This window comes from Solanum verrucosum, unplaced genomic scaffold, assembly GCF_900185275.1.
Source record: "Solanum verrucosum unplaced genomic scaffold, falcon-dt-bn FXZP01000085.1, whole genome shotgun sequence".
NCBI lineage: Eukaryota > Viridiplantae > Streptophyta > Magnoliopsida > Solanales > Solanaceae > Solanum > Solanum verrucosum.
In genome coordinates, this window is record NW_026019839.1 from 2985348 (window position 1) to 3001099 (window position 15752).

The 15752-nt window shown below is 34.9% G+C and overlaps 1 protein-coding gene and 1 pseudogene across 4 annotated transcripts in view; both read left to right on the forward strand.

The window, feature by feature from the left end:
* The window catches only part of LOC125815227 (glyceraldehyde-3-phosphate dehydrogenase, cytosolic), a 613914-nt gene that overhangs the window by 390455 nt on the left and 207707 nt on the right, over positions 1–15752 (forward strand). The window lies entirely within an intron of this gene.
* Positions 6722–14057, forward strand: LOC125814501 (cyclin-A1-4-like; annotated as a pseudogene).

Here is a 15752-nt window from a genome sequence, read left to right on the forward strand (position 1 = left end):
AATAAAATATATACAACTCGCCATAAAAAGGCAACTTTAGTCTTTAAAACATTTAATAAAATAAATGATACAGACTTCTCAACTATACTGACTATCTATGAAGCCTCTAACTGATAAAGATGGAAGTCGGGACAAGACCCGCGACATCCTAACAACTGATATAACTGAAAGGTAAATGAAATCCTCCGAAAGCAAGGAGGCTCACCATAGCTAACTCGAACTCTCGGATGTATCAACGAAGCTCCTGTTGATGATCCTGAATACTTGTGTCTACATCATGAGAAGATGCAGGCCAAATGGCTCAGTACGTGGAATGTACGAGCATGTAAGAGGAATTCTAAAACATAAACGTAAGCTTGAAACTTGATAGAAATGAAACATACTTACCTCTTCTCAAACTTACTCAACTCAAGGAATACTCAAGGGTACTCAAATCTACTCAAACTTACTCAACTCAAAAGTACTCAAGGATAAGATACTCAACTCCGAGATTAGATACTCAACTCAAGGATATGATATTCGACTCAAAGATATGATATTCGACTCTGGATACTCAACTTTGAATACTCAACTAAATATGACTGAACTCATTTCAATATAAAGCAATTTAAAACAAGTGCAATATAAAGAAACAAACTGTTTAAAAACATGCTGTCAAATCTGTGTGTATGCAAGGATACAACATAACTCTGAAATGTATATAAAAATACAATAACTTCTGTGGGAGTTTCTCTAACCGACAACCATCACATAAGAGCTATAGTGATGATACAGTGATCTACCTCACGCTGCCAGCGCATCCTATACCCAGCCAAAGGTATAGGACCTGAACTACTAATGGATCCACTAGTCTATGTGAAAAGGATTCATCTAAAAAGTATGATCCTTTTCTACCCATGATGGCTACATGGTTTATGGGGGCTGTGAGTTGTCTGAACTCTCCCCCATATCGGTGCTCAATACTACTCCCAAAAATATACTAGCTCTTATGTTTTAAAAACATACTTCTTTCTGCTGATTTGAGATAATTGCTCAAAAACTTAGCTCAAAAGCTATCTTGGAAATCTCAGTTTCCCTACTTGCTTCATTTAGAAAGCTATTACTCTTTTCTGAAAACTTGCCCGAAAGCCCTTTGGAAATCTCAGTTTCCGTTCTTATTTAAATGTGAAAACATTTAAAAACTCTTTGGGAATACTTAGTCCTCATATATTTTTGAAGAAAAGGACTTCAAACTTTACTCTTTACTCTTTACTGAACTCAAAACTTAACTCTTTAAACAAAGTTAAAACGTTTGTAAAAGACTTCTTAAAATATGGTTCATACTGAATTAAGGACATGAACTACTAAATGCAAGGTTTTCAATAACCATATATAGAACTCAAATACTTGGAACTCAAGAACTTTAATGATACTACTAATTTCAAGAATGCTCAACTCAGAGGGTTCATGCGGAATTATGAGCATGAACGACTCAACTCAAGGACTCAAAGATACTTCTCTTCTCAAGACTGCTCGACTTATAGGATTCATGCAGAATTATGGGCATGAACAATTCAACTCAAAGACTTTATGGGTAACATGTAATAGTCTCATGCTTAGAAATATAATCTCAAAGGGGATTAGGAACTCAATACTCAAGACTTAGAACTTGAAGATACTACTCCTCTCAAAGATACTCAACTTCTGGAGTTCATGCGGAATTTATGGGCATGAACGACTTGACTCGTAGGTCTACATAACATTATGAAACTCATGTATGTGACTTTTGTCATTCTCTGACTTACTTCCTCAAAACTTAGTTCAAATCTATAGTTGATCTCAAAGGATTCACAATTGAACTCAAAGGCTTCCTTGAACTCTACTCTTAACTCTCTCTTGAATTTGAATTATGAATTCAAGAGTTATGATTCATGATATGAAGGATCTCAATAACAATATAGCTATTCGATAATTAGGAATAGAACTTTTAAAAGAAACATGAATTCAAGAACTCAAAATCAACTTATCTCAAGAATACTCAAATCTAGGGAAAGTATCCTAGATTACTCTTTTTCTGATCTGAAAGTAGATGTAGGGCGTGAGGACGAACTAGTCCAACACTATGATAACCTTACATACCTAGAAGAACAAGATTCCTGAAGAATCTTGAAGAATCTTTAAGAATTTTGAAGAAGAACTTGATTAAAAGCCTTGAAACCCTAGCTTGAAGGTAAACAATCAAGAAAACCTTTCTTGAGATTCTCGAGTTAGTTTCTTGAAATCTCTATGGCCAAAAAATATGGTTTTCATGAGTGAAGATGAAAATCTGATTGTTTTGAGCCTTTTATTTGTCAAGAAATTCGTTGATGGTTTTCTTGGAGGTAAAAAGACAAACGATTATTTTCAATATAGTCCCGTCGGCTAAGACGTAACAGCACTGTATAGGTTACTAAAATAGTCATAACTTTTTACTCAGATATTGGATTGACGCGAAATTGGTGGGGTTGGAAAGTAGATTCAATTACCTTTAATTGGATAGGTTATGGCTCACGTAACTCTTAATATTCTAAGAGATATGGTCGTTTAAAGTTGACCCAAGCAGAATCTTACATTAAAACTTAATAAAACTTCAAGAACACGTATCAAGAACTCATCAAGAACTCTAATCTTTAAATTTCAAGAACGAAATTACGCTAAATAAATCATGATTGGCGTGTGGGTGAAAGAACCCAACACTATGGAAGCTTACATACCTCTTAGGGATCAAATCCATGGCGAAAATCCGCTACAACACGCAAAAATCTCGACGAACGCTTGATCCTCTCCTCTTTTCTCCTCTTTTCTCTTCTTGAACTCTCAACTAAAACCCTAGGTGTATTTTAGAATTATAAAACTGAACCTAATCAAATTAGACCCCTAAAATATTACTAAAAACGAATTAAATCTGTTTTGGTAAGGAAAAGACCAAAATACCCCTCTAAAACCCGGTTTTGACTTTCCTTAACTGGACAGCCAAACTTCAAAAGGTCATAGCTCACTCATCCGACCTCGAAACTTATCAAACTCGGCGGCGTTGGAAAGATAATTCAAAGATGTTTCCTACGGTAACTGGTAGAATGCCTAAATCATCCTGAGCTAGGAGTTATGGTCGTTTGAAGTCAACCCAAAACTCATACTTAGCTTAACTTGTAAAATTTCAGATTTTGCTATTTCCAATTTAATTCTTTTTGGAACTCAAGGTGCTACATCTAGTGACCTTAACACTTAAGAAATTTTTAATTCCTCGGTAAAATCTCACTCACTACGATGAACGGTTCGAGTCTTAGTTCAAAAAAATTTCTGGGGTGTTACAGTTATATTGTATGAACATGTTTCATAATAGACAAGAAGGCACATGTAGTTTATCTCTTTTTCATGTGGGTCCCCTGCAAGAGTTAGCAACTTCAACATATTTTCGGGAAGAAAAAGGTCTCTATTTGCTCAATTATAATTTAATTATTTATCAAATAAAAGAGGTAGTTAATATTTTTTTTGAAATATTAAATTAGTAGTACATAATTAAGTGTAGCACCTATTTACGATGTTAAAAACTTATATTTTTAACTTATTTGATCATTTTTTTATCTATAAATTACACCTTTTATTTCAAATATCAATGTTAGATCGTTAATATTATATTATTATTATTATTAGAAAAAAAAAGGTATCATTGAATTTAAAAATTAAAAGTACCACAAATAGACATTACGAATTTCCAAATAATGATGATTATTATAAGAAAACCTTATCTACAGAAATGAATTTTTACTATAAAAAACATATTAACTAAGTACTACTTAATTAAGTGCAGCAAATATTTACGATGTTATAAACTTAATTTTTAATTTATTTGTCCATTTTTATCTATAAATGACACCTTTTATTTTGAATAATAATGTTAGATAGTTAATATTATATTATTATTAGAAAAAAAGGTATCATTGAATTTAAAAATTAAAAGTACCACAAACATTACGAATTTCCAAATAATGATGATTATTATAAGAAAACCTTATTTATATAAATGAATTTTTACTATAAAAACATATTAAATAAGTACTACCTAATTAAGTGTAGCAAATATTTACGTTGTTATAAACTTAATTTTTTTTTATTTATTTGTCCATCTTTTTATCTATAAATTACTTTTTATTTCGAATATTAATGTTAGATCGTTAATATTATATTATAATTATTATAAAAAATATTATTGAATTTAAAAAATTAAAAGTACCACAAACAAATATTACGACTTTCCAAATAATGATTGGGCCCGTGCAAAGCACGGGCTTCCCCTTTCTAGTGCATAATATAACATGGAGTTGTTAGTTGTATATATTTGTTATTACTCATTACTTACATGTCACAAACTTTTTTATTTGTAGTTTTGAAATCATATTAATTCGATATGATTTACGGGTGACCTAACATTACACATATGTTGAGTGTAACAAGAAGCCACATATCTTTGTAACGATTTTAAAATGTAGCATCTTTTTATCGTTTGTAACTTTGAAATCATAAAAAATATGTATCATGAGTAAAATTGAATAAATAAAGATAAGATACAAAAAAAAAAGTTCAAATGAAATACCACGAATAAAAAAATTCAATTCATGATGATTTTATATATTTATGAGTTCTTAAATATGATAATTTGATTGAATATAACATGAAGTCATATTTTATAAAACGTAATTAGATTTCAAATTATATTAGTAATATACAATATAATTTTTGAATAACTAACATGATATCACGATTCGCGTAGTATGATACAAACAAACATTTAAAGGGCTCAAAAGGAAGCAAGCCCAAACCCAAATGCAGGCCCAAGCCTCCGACTCCTACCATGTAATTGTGTTCGTTTCAGAAAGCATAAAGACTGTTGTATTTGACCGTTAGGAAAATTTTGAAACTCAACGGTTCTACGCTCCATTGCACGCTCTTTCTCTTTCAAACTCTAAAAATTTCTTCAATCTGCAATGGCGAAGTCCAAAAAAGCTAAAAATTCTTCGGATAGAGAAAAATGGAACAAAGTGTTCAACGCTTTAGTTCACATGTTGACATCACAACAGACGTAACTTGAATCCCTTGCAAAAGAGAGAATGATACTTGAAGATCGGATTAAATTACAGAATGATCGATGGGTATCTATTATTGATAGATTTCAAGAACAAATTTATGAAGTTACTTTGATTTTCTTCTTGAATTTTGCATTTTAACTTTATTTAGGGTTTTAACTCATTGGAATTTAGGGATTTTTGGTAAAATTGGATTTTTTTTTGGAAAATTGTGTTTGCAGATGAGGAAAAATTTACAATTCAAGAGATGGAGCGCTTGCTTGAGGTTACAAAATCGGAGTTCGTTGTTGTTTTGAAGCAATGAGATGTTGCCGTGTTCCAAAGAAAGTTCGATGAGTTACATTTGAGAAAAAAAAACTTTTCTTGCCTTAAGCTTTGTTTGATTTATACGAATTTGGAGGATATGATGGAAATTTGATCAAATTATGGACCTTTACTTGCCTTGTTATTTATTTTCTGACTCACTTAGTTTAAAATCAGGGTAGATTTCTATTGCTATTCACAGGGACGGAGTCCAGTTGGAGCAAGGGGTTTATGCATATATAGTAGATGTTTACTTGGTTTCTTCGTGTGTTTACTCCTTTGTACTTTGAACTTCCTCCGTAAAATTTTTGGCTCCGCCGCTATCTAAGTTGAGTTCAAAGACAACATTCAATTTAAAGTTGCCCTTTTCGTTTCTTTCTTTACCTGATAAGAATGGTGCAATTCATGATTACTGCCTTTGATAACTTTTATGAGCCTTATATTGCCTCTATGTTGTGCTGGGGTTTAATCACAAAGTACAGTGTCACTGCCTAAACTATGGTGCCTGTTTAAGACAATCAATTTGATAGTGGAGCTTGAACATACAATTTCTTTTCTTATTCAATATGCCTATCTCAATAAACTTTTACAAACCCAACTCTGAATAAAGTTGCATAAAATGATATATTATTTTCTTTTGATAACTTAGAAATCCTAGAGGACTAGTGGTGCTCGTGTCATATAAATTGAGAGGGAATAGAAACAGTTATGTATTAGGACTAGTGGTGCATGTGTCATATAAGTTGGAGTGGAATAGAAACAGTTACATGTCAGGGCTTCTATCCGTCCACCCTATTTTCCGCTAGATAAGTTAAATTTTTTCAACACACTTTTATGAACCCAGCACTGAAATAAAGTACGTCGCAACACTTCATTAAATTTGCAGAAGTCTATAAAGGTCCCCAAGAAAGTAGAACGACATACTATCCCCTAATTATTTACTAACTTTCTCCTTCTACGAACCATGGCTTTAAGTCTTTAACCCAAATAAGATAGAGAAAGAAAAGGATTCTAGGACACAGAAGTTATGGTCTTTTATGGCATTCATTGGTATTTTTTTTCCTGTCATGTGGGGGAGTGAGGGATGGAAGGAAGGAAGGAGAAAAATAAAGAGAAGAGACCTTATGGTGGGGGCTTTGACATGAGTGGTTAAATTCTTAATCCAAGACTGGAAAATGGGCATGTTGCATCTTTTGTTTTCTATAGTTTATATATAATCTTCACATTTTACACCCACAGAGACTTCACATTCTTCATCTTATTCATTTTCTTGAAGAACAGGGTGATGAAAAATTATAAGGAGAAAATAACGACGACCCTCTTCTTCTGTTTCGAGTGCAGTGGCGAAGAGAAAAGAAATGGCGGCGAATTCATCGAGGTTGGAGAATAATCACACCGAAAAATTGAATGCTGGAGTCGCCAAGAAATGGCCGGCATTTTCTAATATCTCGAATCATATAACTGTCTCTTCTCGTAACTCGATTTCTCATTCCTCCAAACTCGTGAGTGTTACTTTGTTTTTGTTCTTTGTTTGTATAAATGGCTTGATAATGTGTCTTTTTTTGCTGTAGGAACGTAATTAGAGTACTGGGGTTTATTTTAGTATGAGTGTTAACATGAATTGTTTAGCATTTCATTACCGTGGACCAATTCTTGCTTTTTGTCTCCTTAAGTGATTGTATTACTGTTCTTAATTTTATTACACAAAAAAGCAAAAGACGTTAAGGAACTTTTGATAATTTTGAGTTTTCACAGTTTGATGAACCTTTTATTTAATAGTTGTTTGGCAATGTGAGTAAAATGAAAAAGTTTGTTTCTTGTATCTGAAGTTGTGACTAACTTGGAATCATTTTTGGCTTTGGAAGTCACCAGGTACATCCAAGATTGTAAGAAGAACATTTCTACTTACAACAGTAATGCAGTTTCCTCAAGGACTGTAGTTCTGCCAGCATCCTCCTCTGTCAGATAAAGTAGCAAACATGTTTCTATTCAACGACATGATGCAGTTGTACCTAAGATTAGTGTCATTCATCTTCCTGCCACTAGCAACATGGGCATTTCTCCATCTCACTGAGATATCTTAGTCTCCATGGATGAATCTATGGACACAGTGAGAAGTCAAGAGGTCGAATACATAGATGACCATGACTCGGCTGTTGTTGATTTCATCGAGAAGAAAGTGTGTAGCACCCTCTATATCTCAGAACATGTCAAAGCAGTAGGTTTTGATCTTTTCAGCAGAGAATAGTCCTTGTTCTAGTATTTCACTTTAACTATAACATCTATTTAATACAATTTATTCTAGCAGGATATACAAAGAGAGATGTAGTTGTTGACCCACAGTTATGTGCTACAATGGCCTGTTGAGAGCCTCTAAGGTATAAAGCTCTTTGAATTGGATGTTGCTGCTAACTTCAACTAAATTGCAGTTTTACAAACATTTTTATCAAACATGTTTTAATGTTATATTTGATCACTGTACTAGGATAAGAAAAGGCCTTCCACAGATTTCATGGCGAAAGTACATAAAGACATCAATCCTAGCATGCGCGCTATCTTAATTGACTGGCTTGTTGAGGTAAACTTCTAACATATTTCTTCTCTAAAGTTGTGTCCCTATTGAAATATCAGTTATATTTACGTGATACATTTTATCGCAGGAGTATACTTGATCAGGTGTTCTAAAGAGTATATATTTGTAGACTTTGGAATTGTGTTATCTTTGCTATTTTGTAATGTTAATCTGCTTTTCTAAGACCTCTTGACTGTTTTACTCTCATCACTATTGGAAGTGGTCTTAGGTTTAGAAGACAACTGAAAATGGTATAGGGAGTTTTGACATCAGAGGACTAACCAAATAGGTTGTTAAAATGTAAATGTACAGCAACTCCATGGCCTTTTACATCTTCAAGATTGACATTGAGTTGCCACATTGCTGGGGTGTGAATATGATTATCCACTAGGGATGGCAATGGGGCGGGGGGTGAGGAGCGAGGAAGGTTTTACCTTATGCGGGGCAGGGCGGGGCAGGTATGGCTTTATGCAGGTGCGGTCCAGGGAGGGGCGGGTTGAAACTTCTTTTAAGGAATGTAAGGTCGGTGCAGGGCAGGTGTAGGTTGTGGAAATTGCAACTCCCTCTCAATATATACTCGTCACTTTCTTCTACTTTTTTTTGCTTCAAGTTTTTGGTGGAGTTCACTTTACAAAACTTAACATTGTTTTATATAATTATATTTTCATTGATATCAATCATTTATTCAGTTCTCAATGAAATGTTCTACAAGATTAACTACTCAATTTCACTTAATTAGTTTCTAATATTGAGAAAAATATTTATTAGTTAGTCCAGGCTTCTCTCTTTAGTTACTTTGTCATTGCTTTTTTTCAAATATTTTGACACTTAAGCTACACTATAATATTATGGAAACACTTTAGCTATAGCGACCCTAAAAATAGATAGGTAAAACTAGAGCCTAACGTATGAATTTTTAAAGTTTAAGCATAAATTGGAGTTATGAAATTTTCCAAAAAAAAATTGGACTTTGCCTTAGTTTTATTTGGTAGGTCCATGTAGGCAAGGGGTGTTTTCGTAAATATTAATTTTAGTTAAATTAAGAAGTGGGTATATTTTATTTTATTTTTAATAACTATATATGGTATTAAAACTTTTAAAAAGGTATTGTTCTAATTCATCTTTCAAAAAAAAAAAAGGGTTCTCTCTAGAAACCATTGAAGGTCAAGGTCAAGTTGGAGCTAGGGTTGAAGATTTCAAGTTCTTTCTTCTTCAATTTTCGTGGGTTTTCAACTTAGAGGTATGGTGACCCTTGATCCTTGATCAATCTTTCTTTCAAGGAGTCCAATCAAAAGAGTTTCAAAAAAAAATGTTTCAAAGAACAAAAATCTCAAATTCTAATCTAAGCATGGTTTCATTGGAAAAACGTTTTCTAAGCCATTATATTGATGAATTAATGTTTGATTAATGTTTTTAAGATGAATTCATATGGAATTCCTTGAAGAACCCATGATTTCCCTAAACTCCTAAATTTGCTTATGAAGTGGGTCTTTTTCTATAAATTCAAAGCTGATGGAATTAGGTGTAAAGTGAATTGTATTGATATCTCTTGGGTTGTTTAATGTTTATTCATGATTAATTGTTAATAAGGGTGGTAAGCCTTATGGGTGAAATATTATTGTTTGGATTTTGGTGATTTTGGCTATGGCTTTGGATTATGGTAAGAAAGCTTGCACTCTCTTTATTAAATAGATTGTTGTTGGTAGGTTGAATCCACCTTTGGTGGAAGTGTTATATTGTATTCTTGTGTGGTATTATTGTGAATTGTAGCCATGAAGGCATTGGTGAAGTTGTTGTATAATATTGGAATATCGTATTATTGTAAATTGAGACCATGAAGGGCATTATATGAGTGCTATTATAGTGTTATATTATTATACACATATGAAGCTATATGTAAAGTTTGTGTGAAGCTATAATGTGAAGATGTTCTAATGGTATTAATGTGATAGTGTATAAAGTGTTAGTATGCTAATGAGAAAGCATGTTTCTCTTGAAATGATGATATGTGGTGATGATGGACTATGATGAGTCTTTGTAAGATGATGTCATAGATCATATGCTAGACTTGAGTAACTTGTCTTGTGTCATGAAAGCTTGATTTTATATATGAATGTTTGGTTGGGCTATGACTTAGTAATGGAGCTCTTCCTATAAATGCTAAAAGAGGAATTCTAGGCCAAGACTTGAATTGGTAGACTTAAGAATAGTGTCTTTTCATGAGTCTAGTTTTCCTAAGTAAATGTATAAACTTGAAGGATGGGCCTTAGGGTGATGTTTCCTTCTTGAGTGAAATGATAGACTTAGAGATGGATAGAGTCGGAATGGCATGAGAATCCTTATCTAAGAAAGTCAAATGAGCTATCCCTATGAACCTAGATTGGCTATGACTAAGAAATGGGGCCTTTCTTGGGAAGAGGTACTATGAGTTGGTTGAACTAGAAAAGGAACCCTCTCTAGTACATGTGATTGAATACTCTATGGAAACCAAGGCTAAGCATCGAGTGGATGTGGTTAGGATGGTGGCCTAGTTGAGCATGAGATTAGGCACAATGAACATCCTTGGACATCTCTTAAACCATGTGCCAACATGGGTTGCTTTTAGTTCTACCCTTGGCAAGTAGAACAACCTCCACGGAGTAGGATAGACTCCGGATTCCATACCTTGCTAGTGTGGTCTATGTCGGTTAAGGCCTATTTCCATCATATGGGATGTGCACTCTAGTATTGGATAGGTTCTACAACGTGTAGGTAGTAGTATGTGATGCTATCTACACATGGCACGAGTAGGCTTAAAAGATGCTAAAGTGAGTTCCCTAAGCCTTAGGGCTATTATGTGATTGTCCCCTATATGCTTGTGTGTCTCTTAAATGGTTTTATAAAGAATGTTGACTTAGTATGTTATAATGTAATGAGAAAAAAAGAACCCTTGTTTATGGTAACTCTTAGGAACACTTAGGTGTATATGAAGAGGTTGTATGGGCGGTCACTTCATTATTCACTTAAGTGTGGCTTAGGGTGACTTGAGATAGAGACTTAGATGGTAAGGAAGGAATTACTTTGCTATCTTGTTTAAGTATTATACGCTTGTGTTAATTGAGTTGTAAGTGATGTGAATATGGTCTTCTTTGTGAATGGTGACTTGAAATGTGGGTTTATGCTTGTGGTTGTAAAGGTTTGTTAAAGAAGGTCTTAAAAGCATTTTTATTCCTTGTAAATGTCTGTGGTGCACGTTTTCTTGCATGGTCATCATACTTAGTACTTAATTGTGCTAATTCCATATTTCTTTATTTTCTACAAGTGTAGGTTCCGGAAAGTGAGCGGGTTCTATAGTAAGCTTGGAACTTGAAGTTCTTCCAAGATCTTGTGGTATGTCTTCATATGTCGAGGACAAGACTTTTCTATTCTAGTTTTATGATAAGGTTCTTGTAATAAACTTAATAGACTTCTTTTGATTGTAAAGGGTCGTGTCCCTAGTATGTTTTCACGTTCATGTCTAAGATGGCTAAGAGACTTAGTATTCCGCTTGTGTACTTTTGAATGATGTTTTTAAAAGTGACCTTTGAGTCTTATGGGATTTTATTTAAAGAGTTTTTAATTCCGCACTATTTTACATATCTAATGTGATGAATGCTAAGGGCTTGTATGAGACCTCCGAGAGGTCGAATACGCATGTTACGACTTGGGAATGCTCTCGGGTCGTGACATTAGCTACACTATAATGAAGCCTTATAATTTTCTTGAAATTGTATTATTTTGTGTTTGAAAAAAAAAAATTAGAAACCAAATAAAACATAAGCTTGACCCACAGATTCACTAACCCCTTCTATTAAATAAGAAAAAAATATTTATATCCCCAACTACATGATTGACACGACGATCTCTCTATATGTATATGGTAGTAGGAAATAGTATAACTGTTACAAGTTTATTTATTTAGCAGAAAAATAAAAAAAGTTTTATGAATTTTATTTGTTGTGTGAAACTCAATTAAGAAAGAAAAAAAACTATGCGGGATGGAGCGGAGTGGGTCTATATTGGGCGGGGCGGGGCGGATTGAAAACACAATTTTTTGCTATGTGGGGCGGAGCGGAACGGGTTAGTATATTTGCGGGTCTATGTGGGTTTTCCCCGCAACTACCCCGCCCCACCCCATTGCCATCCCTACTATCCACCTTACACAAAAAATGTTGCCTCTCTACCCTCACAAGGTAGGGTAAGCTTGCGTAAACACCGTCTTTCCTAGACCCCACTTGTCGAATTAGTGTGATAACACTGAAGAGCTTACTTGTGGATTACACTGGGTTTGGTGTCGTTTTATTCTCAGTTTCTCCATTTGTTAGGGCATGTGAAATATTTTCCCTAATTTGTTCTTTGAGATCATATGTTTCTCTCCAAATTTTTGATTTACCAGCTCCGTTGCTGAAAGGTGAATGGTATGATAGACTGAACTTTGCATAAGTTTTACCCATTTTTTCATAGCAATAGCAAGCCCATGGCATGAAAATTTTGAACCTCAAGAATCAAAAGAAGTGTGTCTGGCTGTAGTTTCGAATATTATAAAAATCACATCATTTATGTGGAGCTTATAATTAAGCAAACAAAATATAAGGCTACAATACGCTGCTTTTGACAATTAACTACATTGATCAATATCTTTCGGGCAATTTGATGGACAAACAACGACTACAGTTGCTTGAAGTAGCTTGCATGATGATCACATCGTAAATTTTATCAAGAGAAATATTGAAAACATTTCTTAGTTTCATCTTCGAATTATGCAGCTTTAAAAATTGCATATGTTGTCGCCATGATCTCACATTTTTCCTTAAGTGCTTTTCATATTCTTGTTTCCTCAAATATTTCAAGCATATCTATAAGAAAATGCTCTAAGATATTAATATGGGAAATGTTTTATTGTAGAAAATATGAAGAGATCTATGCACCTCAAGTCGAAGAGTTCTGCTACATAACAGACAACACTTACTTCAAGAAAGAGGTATATGATCTTGATTCACAGAACCTTCAATGGTTAAACTTTGCAGTGGCACTAAGACATAGTATTATGCAGGTGTTGCAAATGGAGTCTGTTGTTTTAAATTACTTGAAGTTTGAAATGACAGCTCTAACTGCCAAATGTTTTCTGAGGTTAATATTCTTACCATGATCTAGTAGTTGCTTTTGAGTATGATGATTTAGGAACTTATTGTTGAGATATATTGCAGGAGGTTTGTTCGAGTTGCTCAAGGACTTAATGAGGTAACCTCTTCACTTAAGGTTGATAATTCTCCAACATGTTTTATATAGGAAACAAGAGTTGATTAAAATTTTCTAATCTACAGGTTCTGTCACTGCAGTTGGAACACTTGGCTAGCTACATTGCAGAACTCTCTCTTTTAGAGTACAACATGTTTTTTTATGCTCCATCACTCATTGCTGCTTCTGCAATTTTCTTGGCCAAATATATTCTTCTTCCTTCAGGGAAACCTTGGGTATGTACGAATTAGCATTATGACAATCATATAAGTTGTTATAATGCATTGTCCTTCTTATTCTCCTTTCGGTAAATGTATTGTTATAAAATTTGACTTCTGAAAAATCCTAATACAGAACTCTACCTTGAGGCGTTATACTTTGTACCAACCCTTTGATTTATGAGACTGTGTCATGGCACTACACAACCTTTCTACAACACCAACAATTCTAGCTTACCAACAGTCAAGGAAAAATATAGCCAACGCAAGGTTAGTGGAATGAAGTCCTAACAAATGTATAATTTCTAGATATAGGTTTACATAACTCTCTTTTCAATTCATCCCAAGCCTGTATACTGGAGTTTGAACTGCACACATTCTATTATATTAGAATAAATTATTTACCTTCTCAACTCTAATCAAATCATGTTAACTGAATAATGACTTCATAGACATGTATGTTTATGTACATGCAAAGTCATCTAGGCAGATGCATACATTTCCTATATTCTAATGTTTGGTTTTCTGAAATAGTACAAATTTGTTGCAAAGACATATTGCCCTCCAACTGTACTTGTAGAGTTCTTTCACAACATAACCAACTAAGCCAGGGATCTGAGAAGAGGCATCAACTTCAGTATTCCAATTGTCTGTTGGATTAACTCGTGGCATTCAATCTTATATAACATGTAACTTGCAATGCCCATGGAAGAGCTAGCCTTAGCAGAGAGCGTCTTTGTTTTGTAGTCATCAACATTGAAACTATTCAGTATTTCTGCCACAAGCGGGTGTGGGGCCTTGAGGCACGACGCCTCGGGAATCACGAGAGGGTGGGGGTGAGGGGCCTCGAGGTACGTCGCCTTGGGGATCTTGGGGAGGCGAAGGCCTCGAGGCATGACACATCGGGGCTCTCAAAGGGGAAGGGGGGAGGGCCTCGAGGCATAACTCTTCGGGGCTCTCAGAGGAAGGGGAGGGGTGGGGGGCCTCGAGGAACGACGCCTCGGGATTCTCGAAGGATGGGAAGGGGGTTGGGGGGACTCGGGGTTCTCGGGGTAAGGGGAGGGGTGGGGGGCCTCGAGCCACGATACCTCGGGGCAAGGGGGTGGAAGGACCTCGAGGCACGATGCCTCGGGGCTCTCAAGGGGAGGAGAGAAGGGGAGGGGCCTCGAGGTTCTCGGGGGGGTGGCAGAAGGCATGCGCCTCGGGGCTCTCGTGGGGATGGGAGGAGCCTCGAGGCCATTTTTTAGGAACTACCCAAATTTTTCAATTTTTCGTGTGGCCCATAGATCGAGCTCCCAGGAGCACCTAATTTGTTTTCGCAAAAAACTTTATAAGGACTTCAGCAATGAGTTGGGGAACCACCACCTATACTCACACCTTTTTAACTCCTATTTTTCGCATTTACATGCCATTTTTTAGGAATTATCCAAAATCCTAGATTTTCGTATGTATAGCCCATAGATCTAACACCCCTGATCAACCAATTTTTTTTGTCAAATAACGTTATGAGGACCTCCATAGTGAGTTAGGGAACCACTACGTATACTCACACCATTTTTAACTCCTATTTTTGCATTTACAGGCCTTTTGTAGGAATTACCCAAAATTCTTGATTTTTCTTTTGTTATATATAGCCCACGGATCTGGCGTTGCGGAGCACCCAAATTTTTTGCTCAAAAAATCTTATGAGGATCTCTGTAATGAGTTGGGAAAATACCACGTATAATAACACCATTTTAACGCTTATTTCCGCATTTACAGGATTTTTTTTAGGAAATACTAAAATCCTCAATTTTTCGTGTGTTATAGCCCATGCTTATGTCACCTTAGAACATCCAAAAGTTTTTCCTCAAAAAACTTTATGAGGACCACAATAATGAGTTGGGAAACCACCACGTAAACTCGCACCATTTTTATTGCTTATTTCCACATTTACATGCCCATTTTTAGGAATTACCCAAAATCCTCGAATTTTCATGTGGATCTAGCGCCTCAGAGAACCCCAAATTTGTTTTTTTTATAAATTTTATTAGGACCTCCATAGTGAGTTGAGGAACCACCAGGATACTCCATTTTTTTATGGTTGTTTTCACATTTACTGACCCTTTTTAGGAATTACCCAAAATCTTCAATTTTTCATGCGTTATATCCAATGGATCTGGCGTCGCAGAGAATCCAATATTTTTTTCTCAAAAAACTGAATGAAGACCTCCGTAATGAGTTGGGGAACCACTACGTATACTCACAAAAAAATTTAAACGCTTATTTCTTCATTGATAGCCATTTTTAGGAATTAACCAA